This window comes from Rhinoderma darwinii, unplaced genomic scaffold (assembly GCF_050947455.1).
Source record: "Rhinoderma darwinii isolate aRhiDar2 unplaced genomic scaffold, aRhiDar2.hap1 Scaffold_443, whole genome shotgun sequence".
Taxonomy (NCBI): domain Eukaryota; kingdom Metazoa; phylum Chordata; class Amphibia; order Anura; family Rhinodermatidae; genus Rhinoderma; species Rhinoderma darwinii.
In genome coordinates this window covers 185,866-208,131 of record NW_027463888.1, presented here as the reverse complement: position 1 = coordinate 208,131, position 22,266 = coordinate 185,866, and the positions used below count along the sequence as shown (strand labels likewise).

The window sequence follows — 22,266 nt, the reverse complement described above, 5'->3', positions numbered from 1 at the left end:
TCTACAATTTCTGATTGTAACAAAAGCTCCCTTTTTATTAAAGTGTTACGATTTTACATTATGTTGCGACAACTCTTTATCCATCCAAAAGTGAGAAAGGACAGCCTGTAAAGATCCGGAGTCGCAAAAAATATCAAGATCTAAAGTGCATAAGCCGAAATAGCTCAGTTGGGAGAGCGTTAGACTGAAGATCTAAAGGTCCCTGTTTCGATCCCGGGTTTCGGCAGGTACTACTTTTCTTATAACTATGAATCGTGTCACAGAATAATCTAAATTCTTTGGGATTTTGGGGTGTCTCAAAGCTTCCCTTCTCCCCGGATGTTTAGTCTCTGGATTCCCCAGGGCTGAATGTCGGGTTCCGCTGAGCACATTTCCTCTCCTTGCTTGCTGTAAGTTTTAATGGTCAAAGTACTATTTTAATCTACAATTTCTGATTGTAACAAAAGCTCCCTTTTTATTAAAGTGTTACGATTTTACATTATGTTGCGGCAACTCTTTATCCATCCAAAAGTGAGAAAGGACAGCCTGTAAAGATCCGGAGTCGCAAAAAATATCAAGATCTAAAGTGCATAAGCCGAAATAGCTCAGTTGGGAGAGCGTTAGACTGAAGATCTAAAGGTCCCTGGTTCGATCCCGGGTTTCGGCAGGTACTACTTTTCTTATAACTATGAATCGTGTCACAGAATAATCTAAATTCTTTGGGATTTTGGGGTGTCTCAAAGCTTCCCTTCTCCCCGGATGTTTAGTCTCTGGATTCCCCAGGGCTGAATGTCGGGTTCCGCTGAGCACATTTCCTCTCCTTGCTTGCTGTAAGTTTTAATGGTCAAAGTACTATTTTAATCTACAATTTCTGATTGTAACAAAAGCTCCCTTTTTATTAAAGTGTTACGATTTTACATTATGTTGCGGCAACTCTTTATCCATCCAAAAGTGAGAAAGGACAGCCTGTAAAGATCCGGAGTCGCAAAAAATATCAAGATCTAAAGGGCATAAGCCGAAATAGCTCAGTTGGGATAGCGTTAGACTGAAGATCTAAAGGTCCCTGGTTCGATCCCGGGTTTCGGCAGGTACTACTTTTCTTATAACTATGAATCGTGTCACAGAATAATCTAAATTCTTTGGGATTTTGGGGTGTCTCAAAGCTTCCCTTCTCCCCGGATGTTTAGTCTCTGGATTCCCCAGGGCTGAATGTCGGGTTCCGCTGAGCACATTTCCTCTCCTTGCTTGCTGTAAGTTTTAATGGTCAAAGTACTATTTTAATCTACAATTTCTGATTGTAACAAAAGCTCCCTTTTTATTAAAGTGTTACGATTTTACATTATGTTGCGACAACTCTTTATCCATCCAAAAGTGAGAAAGGACAGCCTGTAAAGATCCGGAGTCGCAAAAAATATCAAGATCTTAAAGTGCATAAGCCGAAATAGCTCAGTTGGGAGAGCGTTAGACTGAAGATCTAAAGGTCCCTGGTTCGATCCCGGGTTTCGGCAGGTACTACATTTCTTATAACTATGAATCGTGTCACAGAATAATCTTAATTCTTTGGGATTTTGGGGTGTCTCAAAGCTTCCCTTCTCCCCGGATGTTTAGTCTCTGGATTCCCCAGGGCTGAATGTCGGGTTCCGCTGAGCACATTTCCTCTCCTTGCTTGCTGTAAGTTTTAATGGTCAAAGTACTATTTTAATCTACAATTTCTGATTGTAACAAAAGCTCCCTTTTTATTAAAGTGTTGCGATTTTACATTATGTTGCGACAACTCTTTATCCATCCAAAAGTGAGAAAGGACAGCCTGTAAAGATCCGGAGTCGCAAAAAATATCAAGATCTTAAAGTGCATAAGGCGAAATAGCTCAGTTGGGAGAGCTTTAGACTGAAGATCTAAAGGTCCCTGGTTCGATCCTGGGTTTCGGCAGGTACTACTTTTCTAATAACTATGAATCGTGTCCCAGAATAATCTAAATTCTTTGGGATTTTGGGGTGTCTCAAAGCTTCCCTTCTCCCCGGATGTTTAGTCACTGGATTCCCCAGGGCTGAATGTCGGGTTCCGCTGAGCACATTTCCTCTCCTTGCTTGCTGTAAGTTTTAATGGTCAAAGTACTATTTTAATCTACAATTTCTGATTGTAACAAAAGCTCCCTTTTTATTAAAGTGTTAAGATTTTACATTATGTTGCGACAACTCTTTATCCATCCAAAAGTGAGAAAGGACAGCCTGTAAAGATCCGGAGTCGCAAAAAATATCAAGATCTAAAGTGCATAAGCCGAAATAGCTCAGTTGGGAGAGCGTGAGACTGAAGATCTAAAGGTCCCTGGTTCGATCCCGGGTTTCGGCAGGTACTACTTTTCTTATAACTATGAATCGTGTCACAGAATAATCTAAATTCTTTGGGATTTTGGGGTGTCTCAAAGCTTCCCTTCTCCCCGGATGTTTAGTCTCTGGATTCCCCAGGGCTGAATGTCGGGTTCCGCTGAGCACATTTCCTCTCCTTGCTTGCTGTAAGTTTTAATGGTCAAAGTACTATTTTAATCTACAATTTCTGATTGTAACAAAAGCTCCCTTTTTATTAAAGTGTTACGATTTTACATTATGTTGCGACAACTCTTTATCCATCCAAAAGTGAGAAAGGACAGCCTGTAAAGATCCGGAGTCGCAAAAAATATCAAGATCTAAAGTGCATAAGCCGAAATAGCTCAGTTGGGAGAGCGTTAGACTGAAGATCTAAAGGTCCCTGGTTCGATCCCGGGTTTCAGCAGGTACTACTTTTCTTATAACTATGAATCGTGTCACAGAATAATCTAAATTCTTTGGGATTTTGGGGTGTCTCAAAGCTTCCCTTCTCCCCGGATGTTTAGTCTCTGGAATCCCCAGGGCTGAATGTCGGGTTCCGCTGAGCACATTTCCTCTCCTTGCTTGCTGTAAGTTTTAATGGTCAAAGTACTATTTTAATCTACAATTTCTGATTGTAACAAAAGCTCCCTTTTTATTAAAGTGTTACGATTTTACATTATGTTGCGACAACTCTTTATCCATCCAAAAGTGAGAAAGGACAGCCTGTAAAGATCCGGAGTCGCAAAAAATATCAAGATCTAAAGTGCATAAGCCGAAATAGCTCAGTTGGGAGAGCGTTAGACTGAAGATCTAAAGGTCCCTGGTTCGATCCCAGGTTTCGGCAGGTACTACTTTTCTTATAACTATGAATCGTGTCACAGAATAATCTAAATTCTTTGGGATTTTGGGGTGTCTCAAAGCTTCCCTTCTCCCCGGATGTTTAGTCTCTGGATTCCCCAGGGCTGAATGTCGGGTTCCGCTGAGCACATTTCCTCTCCTTGCTTGCTGTAAGTTTTAATGGTCAAAGTACTATTTTAATCTACAATTTCTGATTGTAACAAAAGCTCCCTTTTTATTAAAGTGTTACGATTTTACATTATGTTGCGACAACTCTTTATCCATCCAAAAGTGAGAAAGGACAGCCTGTAAAGATCCGGAGTCGCAAAAAATATCAAGATCTAAAGTGCATAAGCCGAAATAGCTCAGTTGGGAGAGCGTTAGACTGAAGATCTAAAGGTCCCTGGTTCGATCCCTGGTTTCGGCAGGTACTACTTTTCTTATAACTATGAATCGTGTCACAGAATAATCTAAATTCTTTGGGATTTTGGGGTGTCTCAAAGCTTCCCTTCTCCCCGGATGTTTAGTCTCTGGATTCCCCAGGGCTGAATGTCGGGTTCCGCTGAGCACATTTCCTCTCCTTGCTTGCTGTAAGTTTTAATGGTCAAAGTACTATTTTAATCTACAATTTCTGATTGTAACAAAAGCTCCCTTTTTATTAAAGTGTTACGATTTTACATTATGTTGCGACAACTCTTTATCCATCCAAAAGTGAGAAAGGACAGCCTGTAAAGATCCGGAGTCGCAAAAAATATCAAGATCTTAAAGTGCATAAGCCGAAATAGCTCAGTTGGGAGAGCGTTAGACTGAAGATCTAAAGGTCCCTGGTTCGATCCCGGGTTTCGGCAGGTACTACTTTTCTTATAACTATGAATCGTGTCACAGAATAATCTAAATTCTTTGGGATTTTGGGGTGTCTCAAAGCTTCCCTTCTCCCCGCATGTTTAGTCTCTGGAATCCCCAGGGCTGAATGTCGGGTTCCGCTGAGCACATTTCCTCTCCTTGCTTGCTGTAAGTTTTAATGGTCAAAGTACTATTTTAATCTACAATTTCTGATTGTAACAAAAGCTCCCTTTTTATTAAAGTGTTACGATTTTACATTATGTTGCGACAACTCTTTATCCATCCAAAAGTGAGAAAGGACAGCCTGTAAAGATCCGGAGTCGCAAAAAATATCAAGATCTAAAGTGCATAAGCCGAAATAGCTCAGTTGGGAGAGCGTTAGACTGAAGATCTAAAGGTCCCTGGTTCGATCCCAGGTTTCGGCAGGTACTACTTTTCTTATAACTATGAATCGTGTCACAGAATAATCTAAATTCTTTGGGATTTTGGGGTGTCTCAAAGCTTCCCTTCTCCCCGGATGTTTAGTCTCTGGAATCCCCAGGGCTGAATGTCGGGTTCCGCTGAGCACATTTCCTCTCCTTGCTTGCTGTAAGTTTTAATGGTCAAAGTACTATTTTAATCTACAATTTCTGATTGTAACAAAAGCTCCCTTTTTATTAAAGTGTTACGATTTTACATTATGTTGCGACAACTCTTTATCCATCCAAAAGTGAGAAAGGACAGCCTGTAAAGATCCGGAGTCGCAAAAAATATCAAGATCTAAAGTGCATAAGCCGAAATAGCTCAGTTGGGAGAGCGTTAGACTGAAGATCTAAAGGTCCCTGGTTCGATCCCGGGTTTCAGCAGGTACTACTTTTCTTATAACTATGAATCGTGTCACAGAATAATCTAAAGTCTTTGGGATTTTGGGGTGTCTCAAAGCTTCCCTTCTCCCCGGATGTTTAGTCTCTGGATTCCCCAGGGCTGAATGTCGGGTTCCGCTGAGCACATTTCCTCTCCTTGCTTGCTGTAAGTTTTAATGGTCAAAGTACTATTTTAATCTACAATTTCTGATTGTAACAAAAGCTCCCTTTTTATTAAAGTGTTACGATTTTACATTATGTTGCGACAACTCTTTATCCATCCAAAAGTGAGAAAGGACAGCCTGTAAAGATCCGGAGTCGCAAAAAATATCAAGATCTAAAGTGCATAAGCCGAAATAGCTCAGTTGGGAGAGCGTTAGACTGAAGATCTAAAGGTCCCTGGTTCGATCCCGGGTTTCGGCAGGTACTACTTTTCTTATAACTATGAATCGTGTCACAGAATAATCTAAATTCTTTGGGATTTTGGGGTGTCTCAAAGCTTCCCTTCTCCCCGCATGTTTAGTCTCTGGAATCCCCAGGGCTGAATGTCGGGTTCCGCTGAGCACATTTCCTCTCCTTGCTTGCTGTAAGTTTTAATGGTCAAAGTACTATTTTAATCTACAATTTCTGATTGTAACAAAAGCTCCCTTTTTATTAAAGTGTTACGATTTTACATTATGTTGCGACAACTCTTTATCCATCCAAAAGTGAGAAAGGACAGCCTGTAAAGATCCGGAGTCGCAAAAAATATCAAGATCTAAAGTGCATAAGCCGAAATAGCTCAGTTGGGAGAGCGTTAGACTGAAGATCTAAAGGTCCCTGGTTCGATCCCAGGTTTCGGCAGGTACTACTTTTCTTATAACTATGAATCGTGTCACAGAATAATCTAAATTCTTTGGGATTTTGGGGTGTCTCAAAGCTTCCCTTCTCCCCGGATGTTTAGTCTCTGGAATCCCCAGGGCTGAATGTCGGGTTCCGCTGAGCACATTTCCTCTCCTTGCTTGCTGTAAGTTTTAATGGTCAAAGTACTATTTTAATCTACAATTTCTGATTGTAACAAAAGCTCCCTTTTTATTAAAGTGTTACGATTTTACATTATGTTGCGACAACTCTTTATCCATCCAAAAGTGAGAAAGGACAGCCTGTAAAGATCCGGAGTCGCAAAAAATATCAAGATCTAAAGTGCATAAGCCGAAATAGCTCAGTTGGGAGAGCGTTAGACTGAAGATCTAAAGGTCCCTGGTTCGATCCCGGGTTTCAGCAGGTACTACTTTTCTTATAACTATGAATCGTGTCACAGAATAATCTAAATTCTTTGGGATTTTGGGGTGTCTCAAAGCTTCCCTTCTCCCCGGATGTTTAGTCTCTGGATTCCCCAGGGCTGAATGTCGGGTTCCGCTGAGCACATTTCCTCTCCTTGCTTGCTGTAAGTTTTAATGGTCAAAGTACTATTTTAATCTACAATTTCTGATTGTAACAAAAGCTCCCTTTTTATTAAAGTGTTACGATTTTACATTATGTTGCGACAACTCTTTATCCATCCAAAAGTGAGAAAGGACAGCCTGTAAAGATCCGGAGTCGCAAAAAATATCAAGATCTAAAGTGCATAAGCCGAAATAGCTCAGTTGGGAGAGCGTTAGACTGAAGATCTAAAGGTCCCTGGTTCGATCCCTGGTTTCGGCAGGTACTACTTTTCTTATAACTATGAATCGTGTCACAGAATAATCTAAATTCTTTGGGATTTTGGGGTGTCTCAAAGCTTCCCTTCTCCCCGGATGTTTAGTCTCTGGATTCCCCAGGGCTGAATGTCGGGTTCCGCTGAGCACATTTCCTCTCCTTGCTTGCTGTAAGTTTTAATGGTCAAAGTACTATTTTAATCTACAATTTCTGATTGTAACAAAAGCTCCCTTTTTATTAAAGTGTTACGATTTTACATTATGTTGCGACAACTCTTTATCCATCCAAAAGTGAGAAAGGACAGCCTGTAAAGATCCGGAGTCGCAAAAAATATCAAGATCTTAAAGTGCATAAGCCGAAATAGCTCAGTTGGGAGAGCGTTAGACTGAAGATCTAAAGGTCCCTGGTTCGATCCCGGGTTTCAGCAGGTACTACTTTTCTTATAACTATGAATCGTGTCACAGAATAATCTAAATTCTTTGGGATTTTGGGGTGTCTCAAAGCTTCCCTTCTCCCCGGATGTTTAGTCTCTGGAATCCCCAGGGCTGAATGTCGGGTTCCGCTGAGCACATTTCCTCTCCTTGCTTGCTGTAAGTTTTAATGGTCAAAGTACTATTTTAATCTACAATTTCTGATTGTAACAAAAGCTCCCTTTTTATTAAAGTGTTACGATTTTACATTATGTTGCGACAACTCTTTATCCATCCAAAAGTGAGAAAGGACAGCCTGTAAAGATCCGGAGTCGCAAAAAATATCAAGATCTAAAGTGCATAAGCCGAAATAGCTCAGTTGGGAGAGCGTTAGACTGAAGATCTAAAGGTCCCTGGTTCGATCCCGGGTTTCGGCAGGTACTACTTTTCTTATAACTATGAATCGTGTCACAGAATAATCTAAATTCTTTGGGATTTTGGGGTGTCTCAAAGCTTCCCTTCTCCCCGGATGTTTAGTCTCTGGAATCCCCAGGGCTGAATGTCGGGTTCCGCTGAGCACATTTCCTCTCCTTGCTTGCTGTAAGTTTTAATGGTCAAAGTACTATTTTAATCTACAATTTCTGATTGTAACAAAAGCTCCCTTTTTATTAAAGTGTTACGATTTTACATTATGTTGCGACAACTCTTTATCCATCCAAAAGTGAGAAAGGACAGCCTGTAAAGATCCGGAGTCGCAAAAAATATCAAGATCTTAAAGTGCATAAGCCGAAATAGCTCAGTTGGGAGAGCGTTAGACTGAAGATCTAAAGGTCCCTGGTTCGATCCCGGGTTTCAGCAGGTACTACTTTTCTTATAACTATGAATCGTGTCACAGAATAATCTAAATTCTTTGGGATTTTGGGGTGTCTCAAAGCTTCCCTTCTCCCCGGATGTTTAGTCTCTGGAATCCCCAGGGCTGAATGTCGGGTTCCGCTGAGCACATTTCCTCTCCTTGCTTGCTGTAAGTTTTAATGGTCAAAGTACTATTTTAATCTACAATTTCTGATTGTAACAAAAGCTCCCTTTTTATTAAAGTGTTACGATTTTACATTATGTTGCGACAACTCTTTATCCATCCAAAAGTGAGAAAGGACAGCCTGTAAAGATCCGGAGTCGCAAAAAATATCAAGATCTAAAGTGCATAAGCCGAAATAGCTCAGTTGGGAGAGCGTTAGACTGAAGATCTAAAGGTCCCTGGTTCGATCCCGGGTTTCGGCAGGTACTACTTTTCTTATAACTATGAATCGTGTCACAGAATAATCTAAATTCTTTGGGATTTTGGGGTGTCTCAAAGCTTCCCTTCTCCCCGGATGTTTAGTCTCTGGAATCCCCAGGGCTGAATGTCGGGTTCCGCTGAGCACATTTCCTCTCCTTGCTTGCTGTAAGTTTTAATGGTCAAAGTACTATTTTAATCTACAATTTCTGATTGTAACAAAAGCTCCCTTTTTATTAAAGTGTTACGATTTTACATTATGTTGCGACAACTCTTTATCCATCCAAAAGTGAGAAAGGACAGCCTGTAAAGATCCGGAGTCGCAAAAAATATCAAGACCTAAAGTGCATAAGCCGAAATAGCTCAGTTGGGAGAGCGTTAGACTGAAGATCTAAAGGTCCCTGGTTCGATCCCGGGTTTCGGCAGGTACTACTTTTCTTATAACTATGAATCGTGTCACAGAATAATCTAAATTCTTTGGGATTTTGGGGTGTCTCAAAGCTTCCCTTCTCCCCGGATGTTTAGTCTCTGGATTCCCCAGGGCTGAATGTCGGGTTCCGCTGAGCACATTTCCTCTCCTTGCTTGCTGTAAGTTTTAATGGTCAAAGTACTATTTTAATCTACAATTTCTGATTGTAACAAAAGCTCCCTTTTTATTAAAGTGTTACGATTTTACATTATGTTGCGGCAACTCTTTATCCATCCAAAAGTGAGAAAGGACAGCCTGTAAAGATCCGGAGTCGCAAAAAATATCAAGATCTAAAGTGCATAAGCCGAAATAGCTCAGTTGGGAGAGCGTTAGACTGAAGATCTAAAGGTCCCTGGTTCGATCCCGGGTTTCGGCAGGTACTACTTTTCTTATAACTATGAATCGTGTCACAGAATAATCTTAATTCTTTGGGATTTTGGGGTGTCTCAAAGCTTCCCTTCTCCCCGGATGTTTAGTCTCTGGATTCCCCAGGGCTGAATGTCGGGTTCCGCTGAGCACATTTCCTCTCCTTGCTTGCTGTAAGTTTTAATGGTCAAAGTACTATTTTAATCTACAATTTCTGATTGTAACAAAAGCTCCCTTTTTATTAAAGTGTTACGATTTTACATTATGTTGCGACAACTCTTTATCCATCCAAAAGTGAGAAAGGACAGCCTGTAAAGATCCGGAGTCGCAAAAAATATCAAGATCTTAAAGTGCATAAGCCGAAATAGCTCAGTTGGGAGAGCGTTAGACTGAAGATCTAAAGGTCCCTGGTTCGATCCCAGGTTTCGGCAGGTACTACTTTTCTTATAACTATGAATCGTGTCACAGAATAATCTAAATTCTTTGGGATTTTGGGGTGTCTCAAAGCTTCCCTTCTCCCCGGATGTTTAGTCTCTGGAATCCCCAGGGCTGAATGTCGGGTTCCGCTGAGCACATTTCCTCTCCTTGCTTGCTGTAAGTTTTAATGGTCAAAGTACTATTTTAATCTACAATTTCTGATTGTAACAAAAGCTCCCTTTTTATTAAAGTGTTACGATTTTACATTATGTTGCGACAACTCTTTATCCATCCAAAAGTGAGAAAGGACAGCCTGTAAAGATCCGGAGTCGCAAAAAATATCAAGATCTAAAGTGCATAAGCCGAAATAGCTCAGTTGGGAGAGCGTTAGACTGAAGATCTAAAGGTCCCTGGTTCGATCCCGGGTTTCAGCAGGTACTACTTTTCTTATAACTATGAATCGTGTCACAGAATAATCTAAATTCTTTGGGATTTTGGGGTGTCTCAAAGCTTCCCTTCTCCCCGGATGTTTAGTCTCTGGATTCCCCAGGGCTGAATGTCGGGTTCCGCTGAGCACATTTCCTCTCCTTGCTTGCTGTAAGTTTTAATGGTCAAAGTACTATTTTAATCTACAATTTCTGATTGTAACAAAAGCTCCCTTTTTATTAAAGTGTTACGATTTTACATTATGTTGCGACAACTCTTTATCCATCCAAAAGTGAGAAAGGACAGCCTGTAAAGATCCGGAGTCGCAAAAAATATCAAGATCTAAAGTGCATAAGCCGAAATAGCTCAGTTGGGAGAGCGTTAGACTGAAGATCTAAAGGTCCCTGGTTCGATCCCTGGTTTCGGCAGGTACTACTTTTCTTATAACTATGAATCGTGTCACAGAATAATCTAAATTCTTTGGGATTTTGGGGTGTCTCAAAGCTTCCCTTCTCCCCGGATGTTTAGTCTCTGGATTCCCCAGGGCTGAATGTCGGGTTCCGCTGAGCACATTTCCTCTCCTTGCTTGCTGTAAGTTTTAATGGTCAAAGTACTATTTTAATCTACAATTTCTGATTGTAACAAAAGCTCCCTTTTTATTAAAGTGTTACGATTTTACATTATGTTGCGACAACTCTTTATCCATCCAAAAGTGAGAAAGGACAGCCTGTAAAGATCCGGAGTCGCAAAAAATATCAAGATCTTAAAGTGCATAAGCCGAAATAGCTCAGTTGGGAGAGCGTTAGACTGAAGATCTAAAGGTCCCTGGTTCGATCCCGGGTTTCAGCAGGTACTACTTTTCTTATAACTATGAATCGTGTCACAGAATAATCTAAATTCTTTGGGATTTTGGGGTGTCTCAAAGCTTCCCTTCTCCCCGGATGTTTAGTCTCTGGAATCCCCAGGGCTGAATGTCGGGTTCCGCTGAGCACATTTCCTCTCCTTGCTTGCTGTAAGTTTTAATGGTCAAAGTACTATTTTAATCTACAATTTCTGATTGTAACAAAAGCTCCCTTTTTATTAAAGTGTTACGATTTTACATTATGTTGCGACAACTCTTTATCCATCCAAAAGTGAGAAAGGACAGCCTGTAAAGATCCGGAGTCGCAAAAAATATCAAGATCTAAAGTGCATAAGCCGAAATAGCTCAGTTGGGAGAGCGTTAGACTGAAGATCTAAAGGTCCCTGGTTCGATCCCGGGTTTCGGCAGGTACTACTTTTCTTATAACTATGAATCGTGTCACAGAATAATCTAAATTCTTTGGGATTTTGGGGTGTCTCAAAGCTTCCCTTCTCCCCGGATGTTTAGTCTCTGGAATCCCCAGGGCTGAATGTCGGGTTCCGCTGAGCACATTTCCTCTCCTTGCTTGCTGTAAGTTTTAATGGTCAAAGTACTATTTTAATCTACAATTTCTGATTGTAACAAAAGCTCCCTTTTTATTAAAGTGTTACGATTTTACATTATGTTGCGACAACTCTTTATCCATCCAAAAGTGAGAAAGGACAGCCTGTAAAGATCCGGAGTCGCAAAAAATATCAAGACCTAAAGTGCATAAGCCGAAATAGCTCAGTTGGGAGAGCGTTAGACTGAAGATCTAAAGGTCCCTGGTTCGATCCCGGGTTTCGGCAGGTACTACTTTTCTTATAACTATGAATCGTGTCACAGAATAATCTAAATTCTTTGGGATTTTGGGGTGTCTCAAAGCTTCCCTTCTCCCCGGATGTTTAGTCTCTGGATTCCCCAGGGCTGAATGTCGGGTTCCGCTGAGCACATTTCCTCTCCTTGCTTGCTGTAAGTTTTAATGGTCAAAGTACTATTTTAATCTACAATTTCTGATTGTAACAAAAGCTCCCTTTTTATTAAAGTGTTACGATTTTACATTATGTTGCGGCAACTCTTTATCCATCCAAAAGTGAGAAAGGACAGCCTGTAAAGATCCGGAGTCGCAAAAAATATCAAGATCTAAAGTGCATAAGCCGAAATAGCTCAGTTGGGAGAGCGTTAGACTGAAGATCTAAAGGTCCCTGGTTCGATCCCGGGTTTCGGCAGGTACTACTTTTCTTATAACTATGAATCGTGTCACAGAATAATCTTAATTCTTTGGGATTTTGGGGTGTCTCAAAGCTTCCCTTCTCCCCGGATGTTTAGTCTCTGGATTCCCCAGGGCTGAATGTCGGGTTCCGCTGAGCACATTTCCTCTCCTTGCTTGCTGTAAGTTTTAATGGTCAAAGTACTATTTTAATCTACAATTTCTGATTGTAACAAAAGCTCCCTTTTTATTAAAGTGTTACGATTTTACATTATGTTGCGACAACTCTTTATCCATCCAAAAGTGAGAAAGGACAGCCTGTAAAGATCCGGAGTCGCAAAAAATATCAAGATCTTAAAGTGCATAAGCCGAAATAGCTCAGTTGGGAGAGCGTTAGACTGAAGATCTAAAGGTCCCTGGTTCGATCCTGGGTTTCGGCAGGTACTACTTTTCTAATAACTATGAATCGTGTCCCAGAATAATCTAAATTCTTTGGGATTTTGGGGTGTCTCAAAGCTTCCCTTCTCCCCGGATGTTTAGTCACTGGATTCCCCAGGGCTGAATGTCGGGTTCCGCTGAGCACATTTCCTCTCCTTGCTTGCTGTAAGTTTTAATGGTCAAAGTACTATTTTAATCTACAATTTCTGATTGTAACAAAAGCTCCCTTTTTATTAAAGTGTTAAGATTTTACATTATGTTGCGACAACTCTTTATCCATCCAAAAGTGAGAAAGGACAGCCTGTAAAGATCCGGAGTCGCAAAAAATATCAAGATCTAAAGTGCATAAGCCGAAATAGCTCAGTTGGGAGAGCGTGAGACTGAAGATCTAAAGGTCCCTGGTTCGATCCCGGGTTTCGGCAGGTACTACTTTTCTTATAACTATGAATCGTGTCACAGAATAATCTAAATTCTTTGGGATTTTGGGGTGTCTCAAAGCTTCCCTTCTCCCCGGATGTTTAGTCTCTGGATTCCCCAGGGCTGAATGTCGGGTTCCGCTGAGCACATTTCCTCTCCTTGCTTGCTGTAAGTTTCAATGGTCAAAGTACTATTTTAATCTACAATTTCTGATTGTAACAAAAGCTCCCTTTTTATTAAAGTGTTACGATTTTACATTATGTTGCGACAACTCTTTATCCATCCAAAAGTGAGAAAGGACAGCCTGTAAAGATCCGGAGTCGCAAAAAATATCAAGATCTAAAGTGCATAAGCCGAAATAGCTCAGTTGGGAGAGCGTTAGACTGAAGATCTAAAGGTCCCTGGTTCGATCCCTGGTTTCGGCAGGTACTACTTTTCTTATAACTATGAATCGTATCACAGAATAATCTAAATTCTTTGGGATTTTGGGGTGTCTCAAAGCTTCCCTTCTCCCCGGATGTTTAGTCTCTGGATTCCCCAGGGCTGAATGTCGGGTTCCGCTGAGCACATTTCCTCTCCTTGCTTGCTGTAAGTTTTAATGGTCAAAGTACTATTTTAATCTACAATTTCTGATTGTAACAAAAGCTCCCTTTTTATTAAAGTGTTACGATTTTACATTATGTTGCGACAACTCTTTATCCATCCAAAAGTGAGAAAGGACAGCCTGTAAAGATCCGGAGTCGCAAAAAATATCAAGATCTAAAGTGCATAAGCCGAAATAGCTCAGTTGGGAGAGCGTTAGACTGAAGATCTAAAGGTCCCTGGTTCGATCCCGGGTTTCGGCAGGTACTACTTTTCTTATAACTATGAATCGTGTCACAGAATAATCTAAATTCTTTGGGATTTTGGGGTGTCTCAAAGCTTCCCTTCTCCCCGGATGTTTAGTCTCTGGAATCCCCAGGGCTGAATGTCGGGTTCCGCTGAGCACATTTCCTCTCCTTGCTTGCTGTAAGTTTTAATGGTCAAAGTACTATTTTAATCTACAATTTCTGATTGTAACAAAAGCTCCCTTTTTATTAAAGTGTTACGATTTTACATTATGTTGCGACAACTCTTTATCCATCCAAAAGTGAGAAAGGACAGCCTGTAAAGATCCGGAGTCGCAAAAAATATCAAGATCTAAAGTGCATAAGCCGAAATAGCTCAGTTGGGAGAGCGTTAGACTGAAGATCTAAAGGTCCCTGGTTCGATCCCGGGTTTCGGCAGGTACTACTTTTCTTATAACTATGAATCGTGTCACAGAATAATCTTAATTCTTTGGGATTTTGGGGTGTCTCAAAGCTTCCCTTCTCCCCGGATGTTTAGTCTCTGGATTCCCCAGGGCTGAATGTCGGGTTCCGCTGAGCACATTTCCTCTCCTTGCTTGCTGTAAGTTTTAATGGTCAAAGTACTATTTTAATCTACAATTTCTGATTGTAACAAAAGCTCCCTTTTTATTAAAGTGTTACGATTTTACATTATGTTGCGACAACTCTTTATCCATCCAAAAGTGAGAAAGGACAGCCTGTAAAGATCCGGAGTCACAAAAAATATCAAGATCTAAAGTGCATAAGCCGAAATAGCTCAGTTGGGAGAGCGTTAGACTGAAGATCTAAAGGTCCCTGGTTCGATCCCTGGTTTCGGCAGGTACTACTTTTCTTATAACTATGAATCGTGTCACAGAATAATCTTAATTCTTTGGGATTTTGGGGTGTCTCAAAGCTTCCCTTCTCCCCGGATGTTTAGTCTCTGGATTCCCCAGGGCTGAATGTCGGGTTCCGCTGAGCACATTTCCTCTCCTTGCTTGCTGTAAGTTTTAATGGTCAAAGTACTATTTTAATCTACAATTTCTGATTGTAACAAAAGCTCCCTTTTTATTAAAGTGTTACGATTTTACATTATGTTGCGACAACTCTTTATCCATCCAAAAGTGAGAAAGGACAGCCTGTAAAGATCCGGAGTCGCAAAAAATATCAAGATCTTAAAGTGCATAAGCCGAAATAGCTCAGTTGGGAGAGCGTTAGACTGAAGATCTAAAGGTCCCTGGTTCGATCCTGGGTTTCGGCAGGTACTACTTTTCTAATAACTATGAATCGTGTCCCAGAATAATCTAAATTCTTTGGGATTTTGGGGTGTCTCAAAGCTTCCCTTCTCCCCGGATGTTTAGTCACTGGATTCCCCAGGGCTGAATGTCGGGTTCCGCTGAGCACATTTCCTCTCCTTGCTTGCTGTAAGTTTTAATGGTCAAAGTACTATTTTAATCTACAATTTCTGATTGTAACAAAAGCTCCCTTTTTATTAAAGTGTTAAGATTTTACATTATGTTGCGACAACTCTTTATCCATCCAAAAGTGAGAAAGGACAGCCTGTAAAGATCCTGAGTCGCAAAAAATATCAAGATCTAAAGTGCATAAGCCGAAATAGCTCAGTTGGGAGAGCGTGAGACTGAAGATCTAAAGGTCCCTGGTTCGATCCCGGGTTTCGGCATGTACTACTTTTCTTATAACTATGAATCGTGTCACAGAATAATCTAAATTCTTTGGGATTTTGGGGTGTCTCAAAGCTTCCCTTCTCCCCGGATGTTTAGTCTCTGGATTCCCCAGGGCTGAATGTCGGGTTCCGCTGAGCACATTTCCTCTCCTTGCTTGCTGTAAGTTTTAATGGTCAAAGTACTATTTTAATCTACAATTTCTGATTGTAACAAAAGCTCCCTTTTTATTAAAGTGTTACGATTTTACATTATGTTGCGACAACTCTTTATCCATCCAAAAGTGAGAAAGGACAGCCTGTAAAGATCCGGAGTCGCAAAAAATATCAAGATCTAAAGTGCATAAGCCGAAATAGCTCAGTTGGGAGAGCGTTAGACTGAAGATCTAAAGGTCCCTTGTTCGATCCCTGGTTTCGGCAGGTACTACTTTTCTTATAACTATGAATCGTATCACAGAATAATCTAAATTCTTTGGGATTTTGGGGTGTCTCAAAGCTTCCCTTCTCCCCGGATGTTTAGTCTCTGGATTCCCCAGGGCTGAATGTCGGGTTCCGCTGAGCACATTTCCTCTCCTTGCTTGCTGTAAGTTTTAATGGTCAAAGTACTATTTTAATCTACAATTTCTGATTGTAACAAAAGCTCCCTTTTTATTAAAGTGTTACGATTTTACATTATGTTGCGACAACTCTTTATCCATCCAAAAGTGAGAAAGGACAGCCTGTAAAGATCCGGAGTCGCAAAAAATATCAAGATCTAAAGTGCATAAGCCGAAATAGCTCAGTTGGGAGAGCGTTAGACTGAAGATCTAAAGGTCCCTGGTTCGATCCCGGGTTTCGGCAGGTACTACTTTTCTTATAACTATGAATCGTGTCACAGAATAATCTAAATTCTTTGGGATTTTGGGGTGTCTCAAAGCTTCCCTTCTCCCCGGATGTTTAGTCTCTGGAATCCCCAGGGCTGAATGTCGGGTTCCGCTGAGCACATTTCCTCTCCTTGCTTGCTGTAAGTTTTAATGGTCAAAGTACTATTTTAATCTACAATTTCTGATTGTAACAAAAGCTCCCTTTTTATTAAAGTGTTACGATTTTACATTATGTTGCGACAACTCTTTATCCATCCAAAAGTGAGAAAGGACAGCCTGTAAAGATCCGGAGTCGCAAAAAATATCAAGATCTAAAGTGCATAAGCCGAAATAGCTCAGTTGGGAGAGCGTTAGACTGAAGATCTAAAGGTCCCTGGTTCGATCCCGGGTTTCGGCAGGTACTACTTTTCTTATAACTATGAATCGTGTCACAGAATAATCTAAATTCTTTGGGATTTTGGGGTGTCTCAAAGCTTCCCTTCTCCCCGGATGTTTAGTCTCTGGAATCCCCAGGGCTGAATGTCGGGTTCCGCTGAGCACATTTCCTCTCCTTGCTTGCTGTAAGTTTTAATGGTCAAAGTACTATTTTAATCTACAATTTCTGATTGTAACAAAAGCTCCCTTTTTATTAAAGTGTTACGATTTTACATTATGTTGCGACAACTCTTTATCCATCCAAAAGTGAGAAAGGACAGCCTGTAAAGATCCGGAGTCGCAAAAAATATCAAGATCTAAAGTGCATAAGCCGAAATAGCTCAGTTGGGAGAGCGTTAGACTGAAGATCTAAAGGTCCCTGGTTCGATCCCGGGTTTCGGCAGGTACTACTTTTCTTATAACTATGAATCGTGTCACAGAATAATCTAAATTCTTTGGGATTTTGGGGTGTCTCAAAGCTTCCCTTCTCCCCGGATGTTTAGTCTCTGGATTCCCCAGGGCTGAATGTCGGGTTCCGCTGAGCACATTTCCTCTCCTTGCTTGCTGTAAGTTTTAATGGTCAAAGTACTATTTTAATCTACAATTTCTGATTGTAACAAAAGCTCCCTTTTTATTAAAGTGTTACGATTTTACATTATGTTGCGACAACTCTTTATCCATCCAAAAGTGAGAAAGGACAGCCTGTAAAGATCCGGAGTCACAAAAAATATCAAGATCTAAAGTGCATAAGCCGAAATAGCTCAGTTGGGAGAGCGTTAGACTGAAGATCTAAAGATCCCTGGTTTCGGCAGGTACTACTTTTCTTATAACTATGAATCGTGTCACAGAATAATCTAAATTCTTTGGGATTTTGGGGTGTCTCAAAGCTTCCCTTCTCCCCGGATGTTTAGTCTCTGGATTCCCCAGGGCTGAATGTCGGGTTCCGCTGAGCACATTTCCTCTCCTTGCTTGCTGTAAGTTTTAATGGTCAAAGTACTATTTTAATCTACAATTTCTGATTGTAACAAAAGCTCCCTTTTTATTAAAGTGTTACGATTTTACATTATGTTGCGACAACTCTTTATCCATCCAAAAGTGAGAAAGGACAGCCTGTAAAGATCCGGAGTCACAAAAAATATCAAGATCTAAAGTGCATAAGCCGAAATAGCTCAGTTGGGAGAGCGTTAGACTGAAGATCTAAAGGTCCCTGGTTCGATCCCTGGTTTCGGCAGGTACTACTTTTCTTATAACTATGAATCGTGTCACAGAATAATCTTAATTCTTTGGGATTTTGGGGTGTCTCAAAGCTTCCCTTCTCCCCGGATGTTTAGTCTCTGGATTCCCCAGGGCTGAATGTCGGGTTCCGCTGAGCACATTTCCTCTCCTTGCTTGCTGTAAGTTTTAATGGTCAAAGTACTATTTTAATCTACAATTTCTGATTGTAACAAAAGCTCCCTTTTTATTAAAGTGTTACGATTTTACATTATGTTGCGACAACTCTTTATCCATCCAAAAGTGAGAAAGGACAGCCTGTAAAGATCCAGAGTCGCAAAAAATATCAAGATCTTAAAGTGCATAAGCCGAAATAGCTCAGTTGGGAGAGCGTTAGACTGAAGATCTAAAGGTCCCTGGTTCGATCCTGGGTTTCGGCAGGTACTACTTTTCTAATAACTATGAATCGTGTCCCAGAATAATCTAAATTCTTTGGGATTTTGGGGTGTCTCAAAGCTTCCCTTCTCCCCGGATGTTTAGTCACTGGATTCCCCAGGGCTGAATGTCGGGTTCCGCTGAGCACATTTCCTCTCCTTGCTTGCTGTAAGTTTTAATGGTCAAAGTACTATTTTAATCTACAATTTCTGATTGTAACAAAAGCTCCCTTTTTATTAAAGTGTTAAGATTTTACATTATGTTGCGACAACTCTTTATCCATCCAAAAGTGAGAAAGGACAGCCTGTAAAGATCCGGAGTCGCAAAAAATATCAAGATCTAAAGTGCATAAGCCGAAATAGCTCAGTTGGGAGAGCGTGAGACTGAAGATCTAAAGGTCCCTGGTTCGATCCCGGGTTTCGGCAGGTACTACTTTTCTTATAACTATGAATCGTGTCACAGAATAATCTAAATTCTTTGGGATTTTGGGGTGTCTCAAAGCTTCCCTTCTCCCCGGATGTTTAGTCTCTGGATTCCCCAGGGCTGAATGTCGGGTTCCGCTGAGCACATTTCCTCTCCTTGCTTGCTGTAAGTTTTAATGGTCAAAGTACTATTTTAATCTACAATTTCTGATTGTAACAAAAGCTCCCTTTTTATTAAAGTGTTACGATTTTACATTATGTTGCGACAACTCTTTATCCATCCAAAAGTGAGAAAGGACAGCCTGTAAAGATCCGGAGTCGCAAAAAATATCAAGATCTAAAGTGCATAAGCCGAAATAGCTCAGTTGGGAGAGCGTTAGACTGAAGATCTAAAGGTCCCTTGTTCGATCCCTGGTTTCGGCAGGTACTACTTTTCTTATAACTATGAATCGTATCACAGAATAATCTAAATTCTTTGGGATTTTGGGGTGTCTCAAAGCTTCCCTTCTCCCCGGATGTTTAGTCTCTGGATTCCCCAGGGCTGAATGTCGGGTTCCGCTGAGCACATTTCCTCTCCTTGCTTGCTGTAAGTTTTAATGGTCAAAGTACTATTTTAATCTACAATTTCTGATTGTAACAAAAGCTCCCTTTTTATTAAAGTGTTACGATTTTACATTATGTTGCGACAACTCTTTATCCATCCAAAAGTGAGAAAGGACAGCCTGTAAAGATCCGGAGTCGCAAAAAATATCAAGATCTAAAGTGCATAAGCCGAAATAGCTCAGTTGGGAGAGCGTTAGACTGAAGATCTAAAGGTCCCTGGTTCGATCCCGGGTTTCGGCAGGTACTACTTTTCTTATAACTATGAATCGTGTCACAGAATAATCTAAATTCTTTGGGATTTTGGGGTGTCTCAAAGCTTCCCTTCTCCCCGGATGTTTAGTCTCTGGAATCCCCAGGGCTGAATGTCGGGTTCCGCTGAGCACATTTCCTCTCCTTGCTTGCTGTAAGTTTTAATGGTCAAAGTACTATTTTAATCTACAATTTCTGATTGTAACAAAAGCTCCCTTTTTATTAAAGTGTTACGATTTTACATTATGTTGCGACAACTCTTTATCCATCCAAAAGTGAGAAAGGACAGCCTGTAAAGATCCGGAGTCGCAAAAAATATCAAGATCTAAAGTGCATAAGCCGAAATAGCTCAGTTGGGAGAGCGTTAGACTGAAGATCTAAAGGTCCCTGGTTCGATCCCGGGTTTCGGCAGGTACTACTTTTCTTATAACTATGAATCGTGTCACAGAATAATCTAAATTCTTTGGGATTTTGGGGTGTCTCAAAGCTTCCCTTCTCCCCGGATGTTTAGTCTCTGGAATCCCCAGGGCTGAATGTCGGGTTCCGCTGAGCACATTTCCTCTCCTTGCTTGCTGTAAGTTTTAATGGTCAAAGTACTATTTTAATCTACAATTTCTGATTGTAACAAAAGCTCCCTTTTTATTAAAGTGTTACGATTTTACATTATGTTGCGACAACTCTTTATCCATCCAAAAGTGAGAAAGGACAGCCTGTAAAGATCCGGAGTCGCAAAAAATATCAAGATCTAAAGTGCATAAGCCGAAATAGCTCAGTTGGGAGAGCGTTAGACTGAAGATCTAAAGGTCCCTGGTTCGATCCCGGGTTTCGGCAGGTACTACTTTTCTTATAACTATGAATCGTGTCACAGAATAATCTAAATTCTTTGGGATTTTGGGGTGTCTCAAAGCTTCCCTTCTCCCCGGATGTTTAGTCTCTGGATTCCCCAGGGCTGAATGTCGGGTTCCGCTGAGCACATTTCCTCTCCTTGCTTGCTGTAAGTTTTAATGTTCAAAGTACTATTTTAATCTACAATTTCTGATTGTAACAAAAGCTCCCTTTTTATTAAAGTGTTACGATTTTACATTATGTTGCGACAACTCTTTATCCATCCAAAAGTGAGAAAGGACAGCCTGTAAAGATCCGGAGTCACAAAAAATATCAAGATCTAAAGTGCATAAGCCGAAATAGCTCAGTTGGGAGAGCGTTAGACTGAAGATCTAAAGATCCCTGGTTTCGGCAGGTACTACTTTTCTTATAACTATGAATCGTGTCACAGAATAATCTAAATTCTTTGGGATTTTGGGGTGTCTCAAAGCTTCCCTTCTCCCCGGATGTTTAGTCTCTGGATTCCCCAGGGCTGAATGTCGGGTTCCGCTGAGCACATTTCCTCTCCTTGCTTGCTGTAAGTTTTAATGGTCAAAGTACTATTTTAATCTACAATTTCTGATTGTAACAAAAGCTCCCTTTTTATTAAAGTGTTACGATTTTACATTATGTTGCGACAACTCTTTATCCATCCAAAAGTGAGAAAGGACAGCCTGTAAAGATCCGGAGTCGCAAAAAATATCAAGATCTTAAAGTGCATAAGCCGAAATAGCTCAGTTGGGAGAGCGTTAGACTGAAGATCTAAAGGTCCCTGGTTCGATCCCGGTTTTCGGCAGGTACTACTTTTCTTATAACTATGAATCGTGTCACAGAATAATCTAAATTCTTTGGGATTTTGGGGTGTCTCAAAGCTTCCCTTCTCCCCGGATGTTTAGTCTCTGGAATCCCCAGGGCTGAATGTCGGGTTCCGCTGAGCACATTTCCTCTCCTTGCTTGCTGTAAGTTTTAATGGTCAAAGTACTATTTTAATCTACAATTTCTGATTGTAACAAAAGCTCCCTTTTTATTAAAGTGTTACGATTTTACATTATGTTGCGACAACTCTTTATCCATCCAAAAGTGAGAAAGGACAGCCTGTAAAGATCCGGAGTCGCAAAAAATATCAAGATCTTAAAGTGCATAAGCCGAAATAGCTCAGTTGGGAGAGCGTTAGACTGAAGATCTAAAGGTCCCTGGTTCGATCCCGGGTTTCGGCAGGTACTACTTTTCTTATAACTATGAATCGTGTCACAGAATAATCTAAATTCTTTGGGATTTTGGGGTGTCTCAAAGCTTCCCTTCTCCCCGGATGTTTAGTCTCTGGAATCCCCAGGGCTGAATGTCGGGTTCCGCTGAGCACATTTCCTCTCCTTGCTTGCTGTAAGTTTTAATGGTCAAAGTACTATTTTAATCTACAATTTCTGATTGTAACAAAAGCTCCCTTTTTATTAAAGTGTTACGATTTTACATTATGTTGCGACAACTCTTTATCCATCCAAAAGTGAGAAAGGACAGCCTGTAAAGATCCGGAGTCGCAAAAAATATCAAGATCTAAAGTGCATAAGCCGAAATAGCTCAGTTGGGAGAGCGTTAGACTGAAGATCTAAAGGTCCCTGGTTCGATCCCGGGTTTCGGCAGGTACTACTTTTCTTATAACTATGAATCGTGTCACAGAATAATCTAAATTCTTTGGGATTTTGGGGTGTCTCAAAGCTTCCCTTCTCCCCGGATGTTTAGTCTCTGGATTCCCCAGGGCTGAATGTCGGGTTCCGCTGAGCACATTTCCTCTCCTTGCTTGCTGTAAGTTTTAATGGTCAAAGTACTATTTTAATCTACAATTTCTGATTGT

At 40.8% G+C, this 22,266-nt stretch overlaps 51 non-coding genes across 51 annotated transcripts; all 51 read left to right on the top strand.

The window, feature by feature from the left end:
• Window positions 1-153: 153 nt before the first annotated feature.
• On the top strand, window positions 154-226 carry TRNAF-GAA (transfer RNA phenylalanine (anticodon GAA)). The gene has a single exon. It is a non-coding gene; the product is annotated as a tRNA-Phe (tRNA).
• A 347-nt stretch (window positions 227-573) lies between these two features.
• On the top strand, window positions 574-646 carry TRNAF-GAA (transfer RNA phenylalanine (anticodon GAA)). Its single transcript has one exon. It is a non-coding gene; the product is annotated as a tRNA-Phe (tRNA).
• A 347-nt stretch (window positions 647-993) lies between these two features.
• Window positions 994-1,066, top strand: TRNAF-GAA (transfer RNA phenylalanine (anticodon GAA)). Its single transcript has one exon. It is a non-coding gene; the product is annotated as a tRNA-Phe (tRNA).
• A 348-nt stretch (window positions 1,067-1,414) lies between these two features.
• On the top strand, window positions 1,415-1,487 carry TRNAF-GAA (transfer RNA phenylalanine (anticodon GAA)). Its single transcript has one exon. It is a non-coding gene; the product is annotated as a tRNA-Phe (tRNA).
• Window positions 1,488-1,835: 348 nt separating this feature from the next.
• On the top strand, window positions 1,836-1,908 carry TRNAF-GAA (transfer RNA phenylalanine (anticodon GAA)). Its single transcript has one exon. It is a non-coding gene; the product is annotated as a tRNA-Phe (tRNA).
• A 347-nt stretch (window positions 1,909-2,255) lies between these two features.
• On the top strand, window positions 2,256-2,328 carry TRNAF-GAA (transfer RNA phenylalanine (anticodon GAA)). Its single transcript has one exon. It is a non-coding gene; the product is annotated as a tRNA-Phe (tRNA).
• Window positions 2,329-2,675: 347 nt separating this feature from the next.
• TRNAF-GAA (transfer RNA phenylalanine (anticodon GAA)) lies at window positions 2,676-2,748 on the top strand. Its single transcript has one exon. It is a non-coding gene; the product is annotated as a tRNA-Phe (tRNA).
• Window positions 2,749-3,095: 347 nt separating this feature from the next.
• TRNAF-GAA (transfer RNA phenylalanine (anticodon GAA)) lies at window positions 3,096-3,168 on the top strand. The gene has a single exon. It is a non-coding gene; the product is annotated as a tRNA-Phe (tRNA).
• A 347-nt stretch (window positions 3,169-3,515) lies between these two features.
• Window positions 3,516-3,588, top strand: TRNAF-GAA (transfer RNA phenylalanine (anticodon GAA)). The gene has a single exon. It is a non-coding gene; the product is annotated as a tRNA-Phe (tRNA).
• Window positions 3,589-3,936: 348 nt separating this feature from the next.
• Window positions 3,937-4,009, top strand: TRNAF-GAA (transfer RNA phenylalanine (anticodon GAA)). Its single transcript has one exon. It is a non-coding gene; the product is annotated as a tRNA-Phe (tRNA).
• Window positions 4,010-4,356: 347 nt separating this feature from the next.
• Window positions 4,357-4,429, top strand: TRNAF-GAA (transfer RNA phenylalanine (anticodon GAA)). Its single transcript has one exon. It is a non-coding gene; the product is annotated as a tRNA-Phe (tRNA).
• Window positions 4,430-4,776: 347 nt separating this feature from the next.
• TRNAF-GAA (transfer RNA phenylalanine (anticodon GAA)) lies at window positions 4,777-4,849 on the top strand. The gene has a single exon. It is a non-coding gene; the product is annotated as a tRNA-Phe (tRNA).
• Window positions 4,850-5,196: 347 nt separating this feature from the next.
• TRNAF-GAA (transfer RNA phenylalanine (anticodon GAA)) lies at window positions 5,197-5,269 on the top strand. Its single transcript has one exon. It is a non-coding gene; the product is annotated as a tRNA-Phe (tRNA).
• A 347-nt stretch (window positions 5,270-5,616) lies between these two features.
• Window positions 5,617-5,689, top strand: TRNAF-GAA (transfer RNA phenylalanine (anticodon GAA)). The gene has a single exon. It is a non-coding gene; the product is annotated as a tRNA-Phe (tRNA).
• A 347-nt stretch (window positions 5,690-6,036) lies between these two features.
• On the top strand, window positions 6,037-6,109 carry TRNAF-GAA (transfer RNA phenylalanine (anticodon GAA)). Its single transcript has one exon. It is a non-coding gene; the product is annotated as a tRNA-Phe (tRNA).
• A 347-nt stretch (window positions 6,110-6,456) lies between these two features.
• TRNAF-GAA (transfer RNA phenylalanine (anticodon GAA)) lies at window positions 6,457-6,529 on the top strand. Its single transcript has one exon. It is a non-coding gene; the product is annotated as a tRNA-Phe (tRNA).
• A 348-nt stretch (window positions 6,530-6,877) lies between these two features.
• TRNAF-GAA (transfer RNA phenylalanine (anticodon GAA)) lies at window positions 6,878-6,950 on the top strand. The gene has a single exon. It is a non-coding gene; the product is annotated as a tRNA-Phe (tRNA).
• Window positions 6,951-7,297: 347 nt separating this feature from the next.
• TRNAF-GAA (transfer RNA phenylalanine (anticodon GAA)) lies at window positions 7,298-7,370 on the top strand. The gene has a single exon. It is a non-coding gene; the product is annotated as a tRNA-Phe (tRNA).
• A 348-nt stretch (window positions 7,371-7,718) lies between these two features.
• On the top strand, window positions 7,719-7,791 carry TRNAF-GAA (transfer RNA phenylalanine (anticodon GAA)). Its single transcript has one exon. It is a non-coding gene; the product is annotated as a tRNA-Phe (tRNA).
• A 347-nt stretch (window positions 7,792-8,138) lies between these two features.
• On the top strand, window positions 8,139-8,211 carry TRNAF-GAA (transfer RNA phenylalanine (anticodon GAA)). The gene has a single exon. It is a non-coding gene; the product is annotated as a tRNA-Phe (tRNA).
• Window positions 8,212-8,558: 347 nt separating this feature from the next.
• TRNAF-GAA (transfer RNA phenylalanine (anticodon GAA)) lies at window positions 8,559-8,631 on the top strand. Its single transcript has one exon. It is a non-coding gene; the product is annotated as a tRNA-Phe (tRNA).
• Window positions 8,632-8,978: 347 nt separating this feature from the next.
• On the top strand, window positions 8,979-9,051 carry TRNAF-GAA (transfer RNA phenylalanine (anticodon GAA)). Its single transcript has one exon. It is a non-coding gene; the product is annotated as a tRNA-Phe (tRNA).
• Window positions 9,052-9,399: 348 nt separating this feature from the next.
• TRNAF-GAA (transfer RNA phenylalanine (anticodon GAA)) lies at window positions 9,400-9,472 on the top strand. The gene has a single exon. It is a non-coding gene; the product is annotated as a tRNA-Phe (tRNA).
• Window positions 9,473-9,819: 347 nt separating this feature from the next.
• Window positions 9,820-9,892, top strand: TRNAF-GAA (transfer RNA phenylalanine (anticodon GAA)). The gene has a single exon. It is a non-coding gene; the product is annotated as a tRNA-Phe (tRNA).
• A 347-nt stretch (window positions 9,893-10,239) lies between these two features.
• On the top strand, window positions 10,240-10,312 carry TRNAF-GAA (transfer RNA phenylalanine (anticodon GAA)). Its single transcript has one exon. It is a non-coding gene; the product is annotated as a tRNA-Phe (tRNA).
• A 348-nt stretch (window positions 10,313-10,660) lies between these two features.
• Window positions 10,661-10,733, top strand: TRNAF-GAA (transfer RNA phenylalanine (anticodon GAA)). The gene has a single exon. It is a non-coding gene; the product is annotated as a tRNA-Phe (tRNA).
• A 347-nt stretch (window positions 10,734-11,080) lies between these two features.
• On the top strand, window positions 11,081-11,153 carry TRNAF-GAA (transfer RNA phenylalanine (anticodon GAA)). Its single transcript has one exon. It is a non-coding gene; the product is annotated as a tRNA-Phe (tRNA).
• Window positions 11,154-11,500: 347 nt separating this feature from the next.
• Window positions 11,501-11,573, top strand: TRNAF-GAA (transfer RNA phenylalanine (anticodon GAA)). Its single transcript has one exon. It is a non-coding gene; the product is annotated as a tRNA-Phe (tRNA).
• A 347-nt stretch (window positions 11,574-11,920) lies between these two features.
• On the top strand, window positions 11,921-11,993 carry TRNAF-GAA (transfer RNA phenylalanine (anticodon GAA)). The gene has a single exon. It is a non-coding gene; the product is annotated as a tRNA-Phe (tRNA).
• Window positions 11,994-12,341: 348 nt separating this feature from the next.
• On the top strand, window positions 12,342-12,414 carry TRNAF-GAA (transfer RNA phenylalanine (anticodon GAA)). The gene has a single exon. It is a non-coding gene; the product is annotated as a tRNA-Phe (tRNA).
• A 347-nt stretch (window positions 12,415-12,761) lies between these two features.
• Window positions 12,762-12,834, top strand: TRNAF-GAA (transfer RNA phenylalanine (anticodon GAA)). The gene has a single exon. It is a non-coding gene; the product is annotated as a tRNA-Phe (tRNA).
• Window positions 12,835-13,181: 347 nt separating this feature from the next.
• Window positions 13,182-13,254, top strand: TRNAF-GAA (transfer RNA phenylalanine (anticodon GAA)). Its single transcript has one exon. It is a non-coding gene; the product is annotated as a tRNA-Phe (tRNA).
• Window positions 13,255-13,601: 347 nt separating this feature from the next.
• TRNAF-GAA (transfer RNA phenylalanine (anticodon GAA)) lies at window positions 13,602-13,674 on the top strand. Its single transcript has one exon. It is a non-coding gene; the product is annotated as a tRNA-Phe (tRNA).
• Window positions 13,675-14,021: 347 nt separating this feature from the next.
• TRNAF-GAA (transfer RNA phenylalanine (anticodon GAA)) lies at window positions 14,022-14,094 on the top strand. Its single transcript has one exon. It is a non-coding gene; the product is annotated as a tRNA-Phe (tRNA).
• Window positions 14,095-14,441: 347 nt separating this feature from the next.
• TRNAF-GAA (transfer RNA phenylalanine (anticodon GAA)) lies at window positions 14,442-14,514 on the top strand. The gene has a single exon. It is a non-coding gene; the product is annotated as a tRNA-Phe (tRNA).
• Window positions 14,515-14,862: 348 nt separating this feature from the next.
• Window positions 14,863-14,935, top strand: TRNAF-GAA (transfer RNA phenylalanine (anticodon GAA)). The gene has a single exon. It is a non-coding gene; the product is annotated as a tRNA-Phe (tRNA).
• Window positions 14,936-15,282: 347 nt separating this feature from the next.
• Window positions 15,283-15,355, top strand: TRNAF-GAA (transfer RNA phenylalanine (anticodon GAA)). The gene has a single exon. It is a non-coding gene; the product is annotated as a tRNA-Phe (tRNA).
• A 347-nt stretch (window positions 15,356-15,702) lies between these two features.
• On the top strand, window positions 15,703-15,775 carry TRNAF-GAA (transfer RNA phenylalanine (anticodon GAA)). Its single transcript has one exon. It is a non-coding gene; the product is annotated as a tRNA-Phe (tRNA).
• Window positions 15,776-16,122: 347 nt separating this feature from the next.
• TRNAF-GAA (transfer RNA phenylalanine (anticodon GAA)) lies at window positions 16,123-16,195 on the top strand. Its single transcript has one exon. It is a non-coding gene; the product is annotated as a tRNA-Phe (tRNA).
• A 347-nt stretch (window positions 16,196-16,542) lies between these two features.
• TRNAF-GAA (transfer RNA phenylalanine (anticodon GAA)) lies at window positions 16,543-16,615 on the top strand. The gene has a single exon. It is a non-coding gene; the product is annotated as a tRNA-Phe (tRNA).
• A 347-nt stretch (window positions 16,616-16,962) lies between these two features.
• On the top strand, window positions 16,963-17,035 carry TRNAF-GAA (transfer RNA phenylalanine (anticodon GAA)). The gene has a single exon. It is a non-coding gene; the product is annotated as a tRNA-Phe (tRNA).
• A 755-nt stretch (window positions 17,036-17,790) lies between these two features.
• Window positions 17,791-17,863, top strand: TRNAF-GAA (transfer RNA phenylalanine (anticodon GAA)). Its single transcript has one exon. It is a non-coding gene; the product is annotated as a tRNA-Phe (tRNA).
• Window positions 17,864-18,211: 348 nt separating this feature from the next.
• On the top strand, window positions 18,212-18,284 carry TRNAF-GAA (transfer RNA phenylalanine (anticodon GAA)). The gene has a single exon. It is a non-coding gene; the product is annotated as a tRNA-Phe (tRNA).
• Window positions 18,285-18,631: 347 nt separating this feature from the next.
• On the top strand, window positions 18,632-18,704 carry TRNAF-GAA (transfer RNA phenylalanine (anticodon GAA)). Its single transcript has one exon. It is a non-coding gene; the product is annotated as a tRNA-Phe (tRNA).
• A 347-nt stretch (window positions 18,705-19,051) lies between these two features.
• Window positions 19,052-19,124, top strand: TRNAF-GAA (transfer RNA phenylalanine (anticodon GAA)). Its single transcript has one exon. It is a non-coding gene; the product is annotated as a tRNA-Phe (tRNA).
• Window positions 19,125-19,471: 347 nt separating this feature from the next.
• TRNAF-GAA (transfer RNA phenylalanine (anticodon GAA)) lies at window positions 19,472-19,544 on the top strand. The gene has a single exon. It is a non-coding gene; the product is annotated as a tRNA-Phe (tRNA).
• A 347-nt stretch (window positions 19,545-19,891) lies between these two features.
• On the top strand, window positions 19,892-19,964 carry TRNAF-GAA (transfer RNA phenylalanine (anticodon GAA)). Its single transcript has one exon. It is a non-coding gene; the product is annotated as a tRNA-Phe (tRNA).
• A 347-nt stretch (window positions 19,965-20,311) lies between these two features.
• TRNAF-GAA (transfer RNA phenylalanine (anticodon GAA)) lies at window positions 20,312-20,384 on the top strand. The gene has a single exon. It is a non-coding gene; the product is annotated as a tRNA-Phe (tRNA).
• Window positions 20,385-21,140: 756 nt separating this feature from the next.
• TRNAF-GAA (transfer RNA phenylalanine (anticodon GAA)) lies at window positions 21,141-21,213 on the top strand. The gene has a single exon. It is a non-coding gene; the product is annotated as a tRNA-Phe (tRNA).
• Window positions 21,214-21,561: 348 nt separating this feature from the next.
• Window positions 21,562-21,634, top strand: TRNAF-GAA (transfer RNA phenylalanine (anticodon GAA)). Its single transcript has one exon. It is a non-coding gene; the product is annotated as a tRNA-Phe (tRNA).
• A 347-nt stretch (window positions 21,635-21,981) lies between these two features.
• Window positions 21,982-22,054, top strand: TRNAF-GAA (transfer RNA phenylalanine (anticodon GAA)). The gene has a single exon. It is a non-coding gene; the product is annotated as a tRNA-Phe (tRNA).
• The last annotated feature ends 212 nt before the right edge of the window (window positions 22,055-22,266 follow it).